Below are 17620 nucleotides of genomic sequence, written 5' to 3' on the forward strand. Positions count from 1 at the left end.
ATTGCTGTGTACAGCTATCAGGCATGCTCTCTTCTAGGGCCTTGGTGTTAACTGGCAAGACATGGGGCATAAATTTGATACTGGCCTTGGAAGAAGCACTTGCAGCACAAGATCCCTGCTCTTTGAACGACTTGCACATCACAGAGCTGCTGGTTCCTGCTGTGGCAGCTCTCAGCCACCGGAGGGAACCTGCCCCCAGCCATACAGGCTGGGCAAGGCTCTTGTCACAAGCCAGCATCCTTGGGACTGGGTCCATAAAGACTTTCATTTTTGTCAAAGTGCTTCTTCCTCTCTGCCAGATGTTTGCATAGCTGCTTCCTCCCCTGAGAGATTTGCACTCTCCAAATGAACATGGATAACTTGCAAAGCGTCAGCAAGTAAATGAATGGGCAAATGTCTCTGCTGGGCCCTGCAGTGAGGGAAGAACAGCAAGGAGGCTCATGACCTAGGGTGTCCCAAGGCTGGGTAGGGCCAGAGTATTCCATGAGGTGCATGGAAGGCACACAGTTTTCCCTCTTCAACGTGACTTCCCAAACTGTGCTCAGTGCTTGCACTGAACAATTTATCATACTTAGTGAAAGGCCACGACCACTCTGCTCCTGGCCCCTTTTAAACAGGAATGTTTGCAGTCACCTGTCATTTTTTTCCACCAGGGGTTTCGAAGTGGGAGTTGTTGCCCAGGAAATGCTGGGAGCTGGCAAAATACTCTTGTCTAGAGAGTTTGGGACATTGCACTTAGTCTGGCCTTTCCCTGTGCTGGTTGGCACAGCCTCCACTCTCTGCTAAGACTGGGCTGCATGCCGTTGGCTTGGGGAGGAAGGAGAGGAAACCTAAGCTCTGATGTCACCGGGAAATCTCCCTCTGGCAAAGCACACAGAGGTTAAAATCAATGGATGACACTGCAGCAGAGAGCAATGCCTGGCTCCACTCTGGGGTTCCTCAGCTTTGGGCACCTCAGAGTGATGGTCCTCCTCTCATTACATACATTTTTCTAATGATCTGGCTAATGCAATTGAAAAAGTTTGTTGGTTTTTTTTTTTTGTTTGTTTTGGTTTTGGTTTTTTTTGTTTTAGGCTTCACTGTATCGATTTGACAATAGCCACAGAGATCTTCTCTGCAATGGGAGCAGTGCAAACTGCCAGGAGCTTTTCTGCCAGCAGTTTACACTGCTTTCATTGCTGGAAAACCTCATTGTCTGCCTTTGCATCACTCACACTTACTGTTATTTAACTTTCAGAAGTAGGTGTTTTCATACAGGCACAGGCTGCGTAGGTTAGGGCCTCATTTTCCTACGGCTTGAAACTCTCTGTGGACTTGCTGAGGGCTCAGCCTGTCAGGCCAAATCTGGCTCTGTAGCTCTTATGCAGCACAACATCCACCCAGTGCACACACAGATCTTACCCTGGCAAGTGAGCAGGGCTGCAGTTTTCACAAATGCAGGAGCCTACACCTCCATCAGAAGCAAGACAGATCTGCGGAGTGTTTTTTGTCACTCCAGAGCCACAGGCAGGAGAGCTGCTGGCTCTACACCATCAAGTCATACGTTCCCTGTGTACACTAGTCTCCGTATGGCTCACAGGGAGACACATCACCTACTTAATGCTGTGCCAGGCACAAACTTGCCTGCAGGAAGGGAGCTCCCTGCACATCTGCAAATACAGCCCATGGGCTGCTTCCAGACCAAGCAACAGCTCCTGTGGAGTTCCTCAAGTTGCAAGACAAGCAGCTGCTTCTCACCAAGCAGGAGTCATCTGCTGCTGAGTGAAACTGAAAGCTAGCTGGGAAAACAGCATCTGGGCCATGGAGCTGCAGGCTGGGATCTGCTCTATACTTCAGGGTGGGGAAATAATAGCTGAGGCACAGGAGAATGAGTGAGTCCTGAGGAAAGAGAGCAGGCAAGAGAGACAGGGAGAGGAGCAGGAGGAGGAGAAGCAGTAGCAGAAAGGGAGGAAGCAAGCAGGAATAGGCTTAACCAGCAGACAATGCAGGAGCACGCAGAAATCCCAACAATGTGAGCACCTTCAGGGAACCAAAAGGGAACAATGTGAGCAACCAAATGAGGCAAGAAGAAGGTCAAGTGGAGCTGACCTTGAAAACAAGAGCCAAGGGGTTGGCACTGTCAGCCCCTTACTAGCACACAGTTAAACTTCCTGGCTGATATTTTTGGAAGAGCAAGGGAGGATATGCAATCTACTCACTCAGCACACTGACAGCAGCCAAGCACCTACCTGCTTTCTCTCAAGGATATACTCCATGGAGATGCAAGTTATCTCAGAAAACCTGTTGACATGTGTTAGAAAACAAGAACAGAATGTTCACTTAAACCTCTTGTTGGGTTATTTTCTGATGTGCAGCAGTGTCTGGAGGGAACCCAGCTCAGCTGGCTGATTGCTGCTACCCACGCTTAGATTTCCCCTGAGCTTGTTATCTCATGCTGTCAGGTAATGAACTGACACAACCACACCAACCTGCATCTGATTACTGCTCTTGACAGAGCAATGCTGGGGGCAGCAGGATGGAAAAACACTGCAGAGGGATTATCCCCCACCTCACTGTTAGAGACTGCACTCTTCCTTCTGCCCCACGGTGGGAGGAAAGGTGAGGGGAAGCTCCTCACCTGGCAACAACCATTGACTTTCACCCCCTCACATCCATTTTGCAGACTGCCTTCAGCACATATTCAAGTCTTAATACATTCCCATGGATCCCTTTCTGCCTTCAGGCATACTGACATCATGTGGTAGTCAACCTCTGTGGAGGGACAGCCGTGTTAGGAAACTCAAAATCCAGCTGGATGCCTTTCCACACACAGTATATTTTTTAAAACTGTATTTTCCACATTTCTAGTATATTTCAAAAAGAAGAAAGCAAGAGGTTATTTATCATTGTCAAGCTTTCAGTGTTTCACCCTGAATGGTTTCAGTGTTTCAGCATCCCAAGCTTGGCATAACGTGGCATTTCTTGGGAAGAACTGAAAGCATAATAAAACAAATTGTTCTGAAATGAATTAGAATTTTTGTTAGTTTTTTATTTCATTTGCCACAGTCCTCGGTTCAAGAGGTTCATATGTTTAAACATTTCTTGGTATTTTTCAGCAACAGCTGAAATTCCATAAATCGGGAAATTACGACAACATGGGTAAGAAAAAGAAAGTGATACACCACCAAAAATACTCCGCATTTTGTAAACCTGAAGCACATACAAAAAGCATAGGAATTGGAAAGACTGTATGCCAGCCCAAAGAACAGAGGAAAGCAGAGTTTCCATGCTGGTTTTCAGTTTGCAGAGAGCTTTCCCTGTAATGTAGACACTGGTTTAAATTTTCCAGAGCATGTAAAACTTCAGCACAAACCCCACTGACACCAGCAGAGTCATATGGTGTCTTTGGAGGCGGTTGCAAGGAGTCAGAAGCCTGCAGCTGGAGGGGATGCCAGGGCAGGGGAGCAGAAAGAGCTCTCAAGACAATAATCCTATCTGGAGCCTGAGTCTCCTGCTACGTGTTAGACAGCAGCTCACCAGAATCAGAGAATGACTTGGGCTGGAAGGGATCCTAAGAACCATCTAGTTCCATCCATCCTTCTGTGGATTTTCACAAGAAGCCAGTCTCTTGTGCATTCTGTTTCTCTGCTCAAACACAGAGACTGTCAGAGATGTCAGGATGTCTCTCTGTCAGAAGCGAATCACTTCACAGTGTTCAACATGCTTCACTAAGCCACTGAAACATGTAAAGGTGCAATGATTCCATTGTCTAATTGCTGCATTCCTGTAGATCTTAAAAAAAATCCTCTCTGCTTGCTTGGGTGGCTATTTAACTGGAAGTCTGGGTTTCACAAATCTTATCTGTATTTTCCTTTTGCAAAGCTGCCAGAGCTTTCTACACAGCAGTTTCATGGTAGGGGGGGCTGCCTTATCTCCTGAAGATAGTGGGGGTGTGCATATCAAACCAAGTGCAAATGGGACCACTTCCCAAGAGCTACACCCTCATTTGCACAGCAAGTGAGCAAGTCTGCTTCCTCTTTTGCCTATTATTTCATAATGGCAAGTGAGGAAAAGATGGGGAAAAACAATCCTAAGTGAAAAAATGCCTCTGTAAGATCATCAGACTTTCAAGCAGATTACAAAGGAAGATGACTAAAGCCATGAACAATAGTGAAAAATTTTCTAGCAAAAATAAATCTGAATATAATGATAATACTCTCTGGCTTTAATATCCCCCAAGATCAAATTACGACGTGTTACTTCTTGGAAACAATATATTATTTCATCATTTTAGTTTCACTTTGGAAATCCTGTTGGCACCTAATGGCTGTGGTGTTGTCTCAGTGGTAATATCCTCTTGTCAATGAGCTTATGGAGGCCTTTTGTGGCCTGTCTGCTCAACATCAATAATTGCTTATCAGCAAAGCCAGACCCAGCACAACTGGAGCAGGCAGTGTGTCTAATCCTTGAATGCCACAGAGTCATCTCCATCTCAAAGTCAGTTGAGTTTGCATCCTTGCTCCATTTCTTATTTCCCAGGAGTGCTGTGGTCATTCCTACCCCCAGCAATAGTGACACTAATGCTTCCATTAAGGCTGATAGCTACAGACATGCCAAAGTGGCTCCTCATGGTGAGGGTAAAGGAAAGCAGGAGACAGCAGTACAACCAGAGAACTTGTAAAGATAAATGCTCTGCATATTAAGTGAATGAAATCGTAAGAAGGAAGTAAGCAGGGCTTGGAAGGTCCTGTCTTTTTCCTCCCCAGTCTTGGATCTGATGCAGTTCATGTTGTGTGCTCTGAGACATGCTTCAAGTTCTCTGCAGCAACCGTGCAAGCCCTGATTTCATGGTGATAAGAGTGAAAGTGGCACCAGACACATCATTTATAGAGCAGGGATTTCCTTCAGCTGAGAGGCGTGCTGCTTTGAAGAGTGCTGATCTGAATAAAATCAAGGAGCTGGGTGTATTTAATATGTAGGGCCTGCCAATATGTATTAGGGCTCATGCAGATAAGAGGTGCCTCAGGGACTGACAACTCACAGGGTCTCAGGAAACTGCAGCATCTTGCCCAGTGCTAATGGGGCTCGTGTCTTGATTGTGATCACTTCCTCATTCCCAGGCCATTTTCTTTCTACTCTGTTTCAGTTCTGCCACAATAGACTGGTTATTCAAAATGCTTGTAAACAAAATATTTCACTACCACAAAGTGAACTAGATATGCTGTAGGGAAAAAAGTGCTATAGGCTGTGAAACAGGAGGAAACAATTAATTAAGAGATTATAGTATACATCAAATACATAATTATTAGTTAACTGGTAATGATAAGAAGGATTTTCTGTTTGGAGCCCAAATTGTCTTACTTTTGATATGATTATAAGACAAAAATCTATTGCATATTTCCAAATAAAAAAGCTTCAAACACAACTTCATAATTCTTGCATCTATGCTTCTAATTCATTTTAAGCTGCTACAAAAACTCAATTTCTTTCCCAAATGTTCTCTGCTTCTGGGGGTTAAAAAGTCTTCCTTCAAACATTTTAAGTCCTCCAAACTATCTGTAGTACTAACATATTCCATCTAAGCTTTGCTGCCATTTGCATCTGCCTCATTCCTTCCCCCTGCATCACTCCAGGCACCAGCATATTCCAGTTTCCCAGATTTTCCCCATATGGCAAGGAACCCCTTATCATATACATGAGATTTACTTCACCTGATGGTGCGAACAGCAGATATCTGGAGAAATAAAACCTGTAGCTTGCCTTTGTTTAGCTCTTTTGCTTTCTAACCTTATGTGCCCATCTCAGGCAGCAACACAAAGACTAAGCCAAGAACTGGAGCACCCTTACTGATTTATTTTGATGACAGAAGGGAAAGACAATGTTTTACTGCATTCTGGGCAAGATTTGTGACACAACTGTAAGACAGCTTGATGTAAATTCTTTCGTGTGATGTAGAAGTGGTGGGAGATTGGCTGGACTATTCCTGACAAAGAGACAATGAGGATGGGTAGACCTTCAACTGGAGCACTGCATGAGTTGTCTCAAGCTCTGTGATAGCCAACCTGAACCATGCTGAGGATTTGTGGGAGATATTTTCCCTCACTTTTTTACATCTTTGATCACATGGAGACACACGAAAAGATGTGTGGGTTTGTGGAACATGTCCCTTTTTCTCCCACCGTGTACCCACACACTTCTCACCCCAACAGGGGCACGTTGCCCTATCCCAGAGCTGAACTGAGCACCCCAGTCTTTGTGACATTGCCAGTGCCTGCTGCCCTGTTGCAACCTCAAAAAATGTGCATAAGATCCTGCTTTAGCATGGCTGCAGGTTGGAGAGATGCAAGCCAAACATATCTGTGGTACCAGCAGAAACCTCTGCAGACAGTCAGGGGGTAGGTGTTAGGTCCCTTACAATAAGGGATCTGGACAGGTTCTAAAGGCTATTTATGAATTTATGTTGTCTCTGTAGGGACACTGTGTTGATGAAGAGTTGCATCATCAGAGATGCACTGCTAAGATCAGAAAATAACTTTTAAAAAGCTAGGGATAAACTTTATTGCTACCTTATTTCACTAACTCTTTTTTATCCGGCTGCCTTCTCTCCCAGTTCCTGCCTGCTTGCCTATCCAGTCTTTGTACTCATGCTGGATGGTGTAGGAGCCCTCCACAACTGGCTCCAAACACCAGGTGCTGTGTTTAGACAGAAAGCATCAGAACATATAATACACGAGTGGGGAAACTGGATTTGATTCTGGACCCATACAAAGTTCTGAAAAATCAGGCTAGTTGGCTGTGCCCAGAGATGGAAATAAAGCACAATGTGATTGTCAAACCATGACAAAGTCTCCTGCTATCAGCTTGGGGAAAGGTCATGCAGTGCCTTGGTTTCCCATTTAAGATGACAAGCTTTATTTTGCAGAGTGCAGAGATCTTGCAAGGCTCAGCTCATACACCTTCATGCTGCACCTCTGAGGCAAGCACAGGCAGCTTCAGCAGCTCTGCTTCCTCTGCTGATCAAGAGCTGAATTACAAAGCTTTAAGAGTTACAAGAGTGGCCAGCCTTATTTAAGAAACAAACCACCAAACCTTTTAAGACCTGGAGAGTATATAGCCACCATGAGTGGGGGAAAAAATTAAAAAGCTTTCTTGGAAGGCTTGGAAAAAAGCAGCACTTAGAACCATTTTGTAACCAGGAACACAAAGGATGAATCTGCACAGCTATTTTGGGTTCTCCTTCTGTGCTTTGAGAAGTTCTGCCTCAAGGAAAGGAGAGAAGGAAGGGGAAGAGGGAAAGAGCAGCATCTGCAGCTGGACAGCCCCAACAGGCACCGTGAGAGGAACTCAAGCCACAGGCACTGATGTCAGCTCTTTTTGGGTGCACACACAAGCATGGTGTGAATTACTGTGCTTGTGTACAATTGTACAATGATATGGGTAATGATAGAAGCATCATTGCAAAGTATTCCTATTTCTCTCTGGGTCAATCTGCATTTCCCAGAGCTAACTAGTGCTGTCCCACATGACTGAAGCTTACAGACAAAAGCCTCTTTAACTCTGGATATGGATTTACAAAATAAAAAGGCATGCCCAAGAGTAGACTGCAGTCTACTGAAGCAGTCTCCTGAAGAATCCAAACCAAACTCCACAGAGTGCTGAGTAACAGCTGGAGAGTTGCCTTGCTCTGCTAGGTTTGTTTCCAGCTCTTGCCCAGACAGAGTGCCTGTGCTCTCAGGATCATTAAGGCCAGAAAGGTTGACATTTTCTGGCCACCTGTTAACAAATGCCTCACTTTGTCATCACTATGGAGGCACAGAACTGGTTAAAAAACCAAACCAAACCAAATCCAACCCAACCAAACCAAACCAAACCAAACCAAACCAAACCAAACCAAACCAAACCAAACCACAAACTCCAGAGTGTAACTTCATAGCTCCAAAATTTCTATGGCTGGCATGGATGACCAGATGTTAAACAAAGAGGCTGAGGAAGTGTTTATTCCCTGCAGCTTTGCAGGGGCACTCACCCTGGCCTCCTCCTGTTCAGATGACAAGCCAAAAATCAGTGCTTACACTTGCATATTCAGCATTTGCCAAAGGTTTGACCTGAAGGGCAGAACTGATATTCCTGCAGGTTGCAGTGCAGCAGTCAGTTCACTAAAACATACAAAACATTATGCTTTATTTCAAGAATGCACACACAAAAGAAAACCAGTTTTTGAGTTTTTCTGGATCAAAAGACCTGTCCTTTCTCTATTTTTTCTAAAGGACTTTAAGGAAGTCACTAACTATACAAATAAATCATTGAAAGGTTATATTGGGTCACATTTTAGAGAGACTGATCTCTGTGGTGACATAAATACAGATTGCAGAGGTGTTAAATAATACACAACGTAAGTACAGCAACTCTTTAAAAATAAACCTACCTGAAAAACATATTACTTGCTAACATGGAAGGATATACAGAGTTCTCAGCTTAAATGAGTACTGCTAATTGTAGTGGTGTTTGCAGGGGTCCCAGGATGAGGGAAGGATCTTGACTCCATGTTTCAGAAGGCTGATTTATTATTTTATTATATATATTAAAAGAAAATTATATAGTAAAACTATACTAAAGGAATAGAAGAAAGGATTTCATCAGAAGGCTAGCAAGGAATAAAATGGAATGGTAATAAAATCTTATGACGGCTCACAGCCTCGACACAGGTGGCTGTCATTGGTCATCAAGTAAAAACAATCTCACATGCTGAGTAAACAATACTTCAAATCACATTCCAAAGCAGGAAAACATGGAGAAGCTGAAGCTTCTCAGCTTCTCAGGAGAAAGGACCCTGGCAAAAGGATTTTTCATGACACTGCTAATGTCACTGGAGTCTAGTTTCAGAGCTGATTGCTGCACAAACTGTTGTTGATGCCCAGAAGATGATAATGTGTAAGAAATTAGTGTATGGATGATCTTTTATAAATAAGCCAGGTTAGACACAAGGAGTTCTATCCCCTTTTTCATCTACTCAGTGCAAAAACAGTAACCAAACATGTCCCAGTGACGGGATTATAAAATCTGTTATAATCACTGAACTTCATCAAAGTATTGAATCACCTTCACATGCTGGTGGCAGGCCCTGCACATCCACATATGTTTTCCTAAGAGATGCATGAGTGATCCTGGTTAAATCACTTCATATTGGGACACAAATGTAAAACCAGGACAAGAAGGGGCCATATTGTGAGCAAAAATAATGTACACAGCATGACAACAAATATATAGAAGTCCTTCACTATCATCAGCTTAATCACTTGCTCTTGTCACGCTTCAGCTCTCCATCATTAGTATCTCATTTCTGAAAGAGGATAATTGCTTTGGATCTCTTCAATTACCACTAAAGCACTGCAGAGCACTTGTAGAAATCAAATGAATTTGAAGACTAGGATCATTGAGCTTGTCCTCCCACTAGTGCAGCTTGTATACTTTCTCCTATCTCCTCCCATCATGAGTTTATAGTTTCTGATTGGAAAAACAACTCCAAGGCTAGTTTGTAAATACTCACCAGCTGGTGCAAACCAGTCCTGTAGTTAAGCCATAGTCCCTGCAGCAAGAGCAAAGCACAGCTCCCTGAAAGCCTGAGTGAAGAAAACAGTGTTTTCTCCCAGCTTCAGCAAGGACTGCACGACCACATGGTACCCCAATGCAAAGACACTTGCTTAAGCATCCCAGGAGAGCTCAGATGCTCATGCTGTAAACCAGAAGCTCTCTCCTGGGCAGCTAGATCTTGAGCAGCAGCTGCTGACAGCACAGGGCTAGGCAGTGCCTCGCAGCAGCTTCAACTGAGCTGATTTTTTGGTTTGTGTTGCCCTGAAAATTGAATAAAAAATATTGCCAAGTGATGCAGGAGATGGCAGCTGGTTTGTTATTTATTACAGATGATTATTGAATAGGGTCCTGAGCAACCTCACCTAGTGTAAGGTGTCCCTGTCCGTGGTGGTAGAGGGCTGGAACTAGGTGATCTTTAAGGTCTCTTTCAACCAAGACGTTCTATGATTCTATTCTTATTTCACCTCCCCCATCAGCTTCTACCCCTGACCATACTACAAAACAGGCAGGTGCTGTGCTCTCCTTAAAAATCCTTAAAAATCTCCTTAAAAATCCTTCAATCTCCTTAAAAATCAGAGTTTTCCTTACCTGCCCATCGCCTTTGTTGCCCTATCACTAAGCATGAAAACATACACTTAGGAATTCAGACAACTGAAGACTATTCATTCTTCACCACCTACTCTGTTCATAGAAAATATACTGGTCTTACAACATTGTGTGAGGTAATCAGCTATTGCTTCTATTAGCAGAACAGAGCATAGAGAAAAACTGTAGCAATGCTACTTATTTAATTGGAAAATATCTCAGAAAGCAGAAAGTCAATTCTTTCCCTGCTAGCTCAAGCAAAATTCTCATCAGCTTCTAAGGGGTTCTCTATGAAATGAAAATAATTTGGAAGTTAGAAGTGACCCCTCTCTCATCCCGATGATGGTGGAAGGCAGATGGTCTTGCACAGCTGGCATGATTTTTGCAGGAGATGTCAGCTGTGACTTTGCAAGGTCTGGGTTTGCCCTGGGTGACCGAAGGCACTGTCCTGCTCTGAGGGTCACGCCTCATGAGGTGACAGTCTGACCGTGGGGCTCAGCAGAAGAAAGAGGTGGCACTTTCCTTCAAGAAAGAAGCATGACATGTAAAGCCAGAGGCCTGTGAACTGTGACCAAGAGTCAGAGACATCAAAGAATCTTCCCTGGAAAAGCCTGCCTGCACATTAATAGGAATAGGCAGCTCCAGCTCTTGACAGGCACCATCCTCCCCTATGCCTTGTGTTTCTCAGTAGCTGGTGCCTTGAATGGCCTCAAGAAACTCTCATATGTGAAACTGGCCCTGTGGGGAACAGCGTGGGAAGCCTGGACTAGAAAGGCTCTGCTGAATTATTAAGGTTGCCCAGAGTGAACCAAGGTAACCTTCATGTGGATTCCTGTAAGCCTCTCTCAGTTTTATTATAAAGCAGCAACCCCCTACCTCGCCTACTCCTCTCTCTCCTGCTAAAAGAAACTTCACAAGAAGCTGAAGTAAGAAAGTCTGCCCAAAAGATTAACTAAATACACACAGGCCTATTTTAGATAGAAGCATCAAGCTAAATAGAGCAGCCTTGAGCTGCTGGAGGGAGCACAGTGCTTCATCCAGCCTCTCCTGCCAAAGTGCAATGCTTTAGCGAGCATGCAGGGAAATACAGGCACTGAGACTCATCTTTAAGCAGTGAATCAAAAACCTTTGGGGCTAAAAAAAGAATAAATTCTTCCTGGCTTGTCACATAATTTGGTTTTGCCAAGGCCACTTCAGAGAAGAGCCATGCACCAAGTGTGTTCCCTGCCCATGCGCTGTGTCCACAGCCCCTGGCAGCTGCCAGTGATGGGCACAGTGCATCAGAAGTGTGTGTGGTGACTCAGGGACAGAAACACATGGTGCCATCACCTCTGGCACCATGGGGTCATTCTTTAACCCAATTTTCCATTTTATTGTTCGCTGCTCTACAGCAGTGGCTATAAAAAACTGCGCTGTGCTGGTAAGTTCAGTGAGAAAACTCCTGATTTTCCTTCTCCAAGAAGGATTTGTATTTTCTAGCATCATCCTCTGGAGTTTATCAGCTTGCTCTGATAAGTATTTCTGCAGCCAAGAATGTCTTTGATATGTTCCTGGGCTGCAATGCACTACAGGGCTCTTCAGCCCTACTCTAAGCCCAGCAAAGTACAGTTAGAAGTGGGGGAGAAAGATGATGGCATGACAGATATGCTCATTATGTTTTACAAAAGAAAACAACCACATAGGGCCAGAATACCCTATATTAAAAATAATGCACTTCATCTAAAAAAGGAGTGCTACTATATTTTAAATGACAGATTTTAAGGGTCTGAATCATCTTGGAGCTGACTGTTCTGCTGCTATTGGTTTTGCTTTTCTAATAGCTCTATGTAAATATCCTTGTGTTTATAAACTTATAAACTTAATTTAGTGCTGGTGAAAGCCTACCAGTCCTTCTAAATTAAAAATATTTTGCATTGGCTACATAAAAGATATGATGTAAGCATTTCTGGCTGTTTTTTTCCAGCAGGCTTGGAAGTTCTGAGTTGCAGAGGAGTGGGACTTTCTCCACTCACTTGGATGGGAATCAGTAAACTCTTTATTTGACTCCAAGTAATCTGAGTGGCTTTAGCTGTGGCTTTTATGAACGACTGGTCAATTAGTCTCTTTTCTTAAATGGCTTTGGGATTTTAAAGGGCTAGGATCAGCAAGTTAAAATACTATTTCCTTCTTGTCAATTAAATGTAACATTAAATTGTAAATTAAAACATAGGGCTCAAGGTAGCACACCTTTTAAACTCAAGGGAGCTCAGCCAAAAACCATTTCAAACCATGAAGACCCGGCTGAAGACACTGTTTGCCATCTTTCAAAAGGAGTTGATAGGTGTATGTTTGCTCCTGTGTATGAGAAGAAACAAAGAAGCAAATGCTTTTATTTTTTTCCCCAGCTGAAGGAGTGCTTGATCTGGATCATGCTGAGAGTGGGAAATAAATCAGCCAAAACCCATAAAGCTTGGCAGAAACCAAAATTTCCTTCTTCCAAAAAAATGCACACCCCTCTCTGTAACTTTGTCCAGCTTTTCATATGACTCTTCAGTCCTACCTTTGTCCTACCTTCCTCCTTCTTTTAACACGGACTCTGATTTATTTTTCAGACACACAGGAATATAATGCTGCTTGTCTTCTTCAGGCTGGAGTATGATACAACACAGCAGCTCTCTGTCTTGTTCATATCCCAGTCTGACAGTTCAGAGCAAAATTTAATGTGCTTTTAAAAATGACTGTGGTTACTCTTTTAAAGTGATAGGAAGGGGATACTCCCAGTTTCAGGAAACCTAGAAAAAGGGTCTTTCCTATGCCATCCAATTCACTTTTTCCCCTCTCCCCCATGCCAGTCCCCCACAGGCCATCCTGGGAAGCAGACAATCTTTTCTTCCTCTTCCTGTCACTCTGATGGCAATTCAGCCCTTTGCAGTGGAGGGCTGCCACCAGGACAAAACATTATTCTCCCCAAAGGCCCCACCACAGACTCTTTCTCCTACTTTTCCAAGGCTGTGTCATTAGTTTTTCTCACTTTTATTAGTTTTTCTCACTTTTTAAAATTACAGGCACGTGCCCTGGACCACGTCTCCTGTGGCCAGTGCAATCTGCTAAGCAGCAGATCCAAACTGCACCCTTGCTTTAGCATTTGATCTGCCCAGACATAGTAGAATTATTCCTCATTAAACAGACAAGAGATGAACGTCTGGAACCTGACAGCCATTAATACAGACATCGTTAGTTCTGCTTAATCACTTCATTTTCCTTGATAACTGTATTATAAATATATATGAGTCTACAGTACTGGACTGGTAAGGGATCTGCTACAGTTGCTAATCAAATCTCTGTTACTTGTTGGCATTTAAAAAAGCTCCTTGACATTTTCAAATCTCTAGATGAGGTAGGCGAATACCACGACAAATCACAAAGGATGGGAAAAGTGAAGAATTATCAAGAATGGAGAGAGAGCATGGCTTCTCCACTGCTTAAACGGAAAGGAAACCATTTCATCCCATAAATAAAAGGCTAATCTAGAAATGGAAAGATTTCCTTTTGGTCTTACCAAGCCTGTTTGAAAACTTATGATCCAGGGCTTTGTACACCTCTGAGAATGCAAATCAGCCAAAACCACAGAGGCCTGAAGTGAGAAGAACAGCACTGGAGTGAGCGAGAGGGAGGGATCCATGTGGCAGAGTGACACAAAATTCTCTTACAACAGCTCTGAAAACGCCCTGGGTGGTTTGTCTGACATTTCAAGTTAGATGTTTCACCTACCAACAGATTGACAGATCAAGTTGCTGCAACTTTATCAGCTATTAATTGTGTCTGGGCCAGGACAGCTCTTTGTAGTGCCCACCTGGGAATTCTAGACTTATTTACTTAGCTAGAAAAGAGACAGGAAAGGGTTTTTTAGCCTAAAAACATCACAAAAGAATTAAATATCCTAGAGTATTTACTGCAAAACTTGACATTCTGGGGAATTTCCAGACCAACTAAAAATTGATCCCACACCCCTATAGACTGAGTACGACCCTCTGAGATGAGAGCACCACAGTGCAACACACCAGCCACTGTGCAATAAGAAACAAACTCACTTCTTTTTATCTTTTTTCTTTTGTCTTTGTAATGAGAATAGTACTGTTTTTTTCTTGTTGGAAAGTGCAATGTAAATGGCATAAATAAAGTAGTTAACATGAAAACAATTAAAACAAAAATCTGTGTTGCAGAGTAGCTGTGAAAGTTAAGGGGCATTATGGTTCAGTCCTGTGGTGTAGAATTTGCAATACTGCAAATCCCATAAGAACACTTGCTCACACATCCCATGGCACCACCCCCTCATCCCCCCTATAAAGCCCAAGAAGAAAGCTGTCCCCTTTCTGGGGGAGGAGGGATGATGTGGAGCACGCAGTGGCTGGTTTGTTCTGATTAGTGCCAACACCAGCCAGGAGCACGAGTTTGCCTCCCATCCTGCCTCTCGTTACTGGAGCACACAACCTCCGAACCTCCCCCCCAGAAAGTGATATCATTGCATGAATTAATCATCTGAGCAATTAATGGCAGCAAAGCGACCTCAGGTTTCCAGCACAGTGTCTGGCACCGGTGAATTGGCCATGACGTCAGCTTCCCTGGGGATTTGCTGGCGTTGTGCCCGTTCCGAGCTCCCCGTGGACTCGGAGGGCAGCAGCAAACAATGCAGGCACCCAGCCGGCTGTGACTGCCAGCACCACCGGGCTGCTGCTGCTGCTGCTGCTGCTGCTGCTGCTGCTGCAGCCTCAGGGGACGCTCCTCCTGCCAAATCCCTGCGGGCATCTCCCAGGGAAGGTGCGCTTCCCAAACCCAGCAAGAGCAGAGGACTTCCTCTGATGTGCAGAGAGAGGGACTCTCCAGGAGCAATGAGTATCAGCCCACCTTTTGGTAGGGTGAACCTCCTGCTCTGCACCTGGGAGCTGTGCAGCCTTCTACAGTGAGTGAATAAGCAAGTTATTCAACTATTCCTCTGTTTTGGGGCAAATTGAAAGAATTTTATTACACTGGGGAGTTTATTCTCAAATGGCCAGGGTTGTTTTTTTCATTTCTTCAATGACTCTGTTACTGGGAGTGCTCTGAATGCTGATGTCAAACACAACTATGACCATATGCCCTGTGTTAGATCTATTTTTTAGTCAGCCGTTCCAGGTGAGATGAGGAGAGCCTGCCTCTATCCCACAGGAATCTGCAATGTTTCCTTTTTTTCATCACCCAATACAAATACCCTCTGCAAGGTGGAACCTTTCCATACTTTTACCGAGTGAGTGTCCTTGGCCCTGCTTGGGGTGCATGCACACGCTGTGAGACAGGGGGTCAGACTCAGCTCACCACTCAGAGGAGCACAACCCAGAGACTCCAGGAGATGCCATGGGCAGAGTGTGGACATGAATAGGGAGGTGCTCTCTGATGGGGATATCAGTCATTTTCTAAACCTTCAGGCCATGTGAGAAAACCACAGAAAAGAAAGAAGCTTGGTAGAGGAAAGCTGACCCCTGATGTAAGAAATTTGGTGTCAGGAAGGAAGGAGAACCTATTTGGGCAAAAGGGTTTGGCTAATCCAAGATAAGGCATTTGCAGCTTCTCCCTATGGGGTTTTCTGCCTTCTCTTTTGGAGGCAGCCTCTGGCTGCTTTTTTCTGCACAAGCAGAAAAAGCATATCTCCCTCCACACTCCTCATAAGAATGAGTTTCCAACAGAGATGAGATATCCACAGGTGAGCAACGTCTTAGTCTCAGCAACACTTTCCTCTGGATTCCAGCTTGAAAAGAATGAGATGGTGAACCCCTATGAGAAGCAGCTAAAAATTTTAGTGCCTTACAATGACCTGTGACCCCTGCTCCAGGTGGTGACCGGAATAAGCTTACCCCAAATTCAGGACAGCCTTGTCTCACACCCTTGCAAAGATGTAAGCAGAAGAAGTGTGATTATAACATCACTTCGAAGGACACTCGCTGTCTGCATGGCTTAATGCCACTTGCCACGTTTGTAATCCATCTTCCCCCACCTGCCCTGTCTGTTCGGCAGTCACTTGTTATCAAAGGCAGTGAAACAAAAGGAAGGGCAGAGGCTAATTTGCTTGATGTAGTCCTGTTCTTCCAGATGATGTCAATTTATGGGCTCTACCCTGATCCTCAGAGATGTTCACATTTGCATCATTAAAAGGGAAATAACAAATATGTGGAAGTAACTCAATAAGCTACCACTTTAGCTGCAGGCACAGCAGGCAGAATGGTTTGAGCATCAGTTTCCCTAACCAGGCACGTTCTCTGTCCCGATTCCCAGCCCATCTCCCCCTTTCTTTCCAGGTGTAGCCAGCTCAGCAGAGAGGATTAATCCACTTCCGTACTCACTTGCATTCTCCATGTTAGAGAATCTGATTACTCAGATTGCCTGCAATTTATCTCTACCTGCGACACCTAATGCTCCAGTCTGATCTTCTCTTTCTCATTTTAACATCTCACTGCAGATCCAGTACATACACAGACAGATGCACATACACTTGCTCTATTTTGTTTGCCAGCAGCTCACTAAGAGCCTCGGCATTTTCATTTTCAATCCAACCAGAAAGCACTACTGTTTTCCCCACTCTGCCCATGAGGTAATTCCTCCCTTTGGACTCTCCTCATTACATTTATACTGCACAGGCTCCGTGCACTGCTGCTGGATCCACACAAACCACAGGAATCTCTGCACAGACACGCTCGGTGAGCATGCAGCGTTATAGAGCCCTGCAGCACGTATAAAGACAAAGGCACAGGCTACATGCACTAAGTGCCACCACATGCATTCCTGCTCCCTCCAAACCCTGCAGGAAAACATTGCCTGCAGAGTGCTTTCCTATGAACAAAACCAGCCTTTCAGCACAGGGTCAGTGTATGATTCAGGCAAATCCCTTTCCCACCCGCTCCCTTACCTTTCCTTTCCTTATTCTGCTAATCCAGGGGCCCTGGACCGATTGCTTTTCCCTCCTGCACACAAACTGCCAGTCCGTCCTGCTTCACATTCACAGCACACCAGCAGGATTCACCGTCATCCCATTCTGCCAGATCCTTATCACCCTATTGGCCAATGCCAGGCAGTAAATTCAATTAGGCTCCTCCTTATAACTGTATTATCACAGGAACAGGAATGAATAATTTAGTAAAACAACAAGGGTGTGCAGGCTCTGGTGTCACAGACTTCACCCCCACTGTCAGGCTTTTATCAGAGAGGTGGGTAAAAAAACCCAGAATCTCTCTGTCACTGCTGAAAAGGAGACCTTAGATTACCCACTTGTATTCCCCATTCCATCCCTCTTGTCCTCCTCCCCCTAAGCCATGGCATTCCCATTTTATTGTTGCACCTCCTTCCTCAGCCCATAATAGAGTATTTCCCTTGTGAATGGTCACTACCATCTCAGTGGATGCAGAGATTTCTGTCCAGGCAAAGCGATACCGCAGAGCATCAAACACTTTGCCTCTTA

General features: G+C 44.4%; 1 protein-coding gene across 1 annotated transcript in view; it reads right to left on the reverse strand.

Annotated features, from left to right (window-relative positions):
• The window catches only part of SYN3 (synapsin III), a 185078-nt gene extending 167892 nt beyond the window's left edge, over positions 1 to 17186 (reverse strand). Inside the window, exon 1 of the mRNA XM_058805619.1 lies at positions 17072 to 17186. The gene's annotated coding sequence lies outside the window, so the exon portion shown is untranslated. The remainder of the gene's footprint in view (positions 1 to 17071) is intronic.
• Positions 17187 to 17620: the final 434 nt, after the last annotated feature.

Source organism: Ammospiza caudacuta, chromosome 5 (genome assembly GCF_027887145.1).
Source record: "Ammospiza caudacuta isolate bAmmCau1 chromosome 5, bAmmCau1.pri, whole genome shotgun sequence".
NCBI classification, from domain to species: domain Eukaryota; kingdom Metazoa; phylum Chordata; class Aves; order Passeriformes; family Passerellidae; genus Ammospiza; species Ammospiza caudacuta.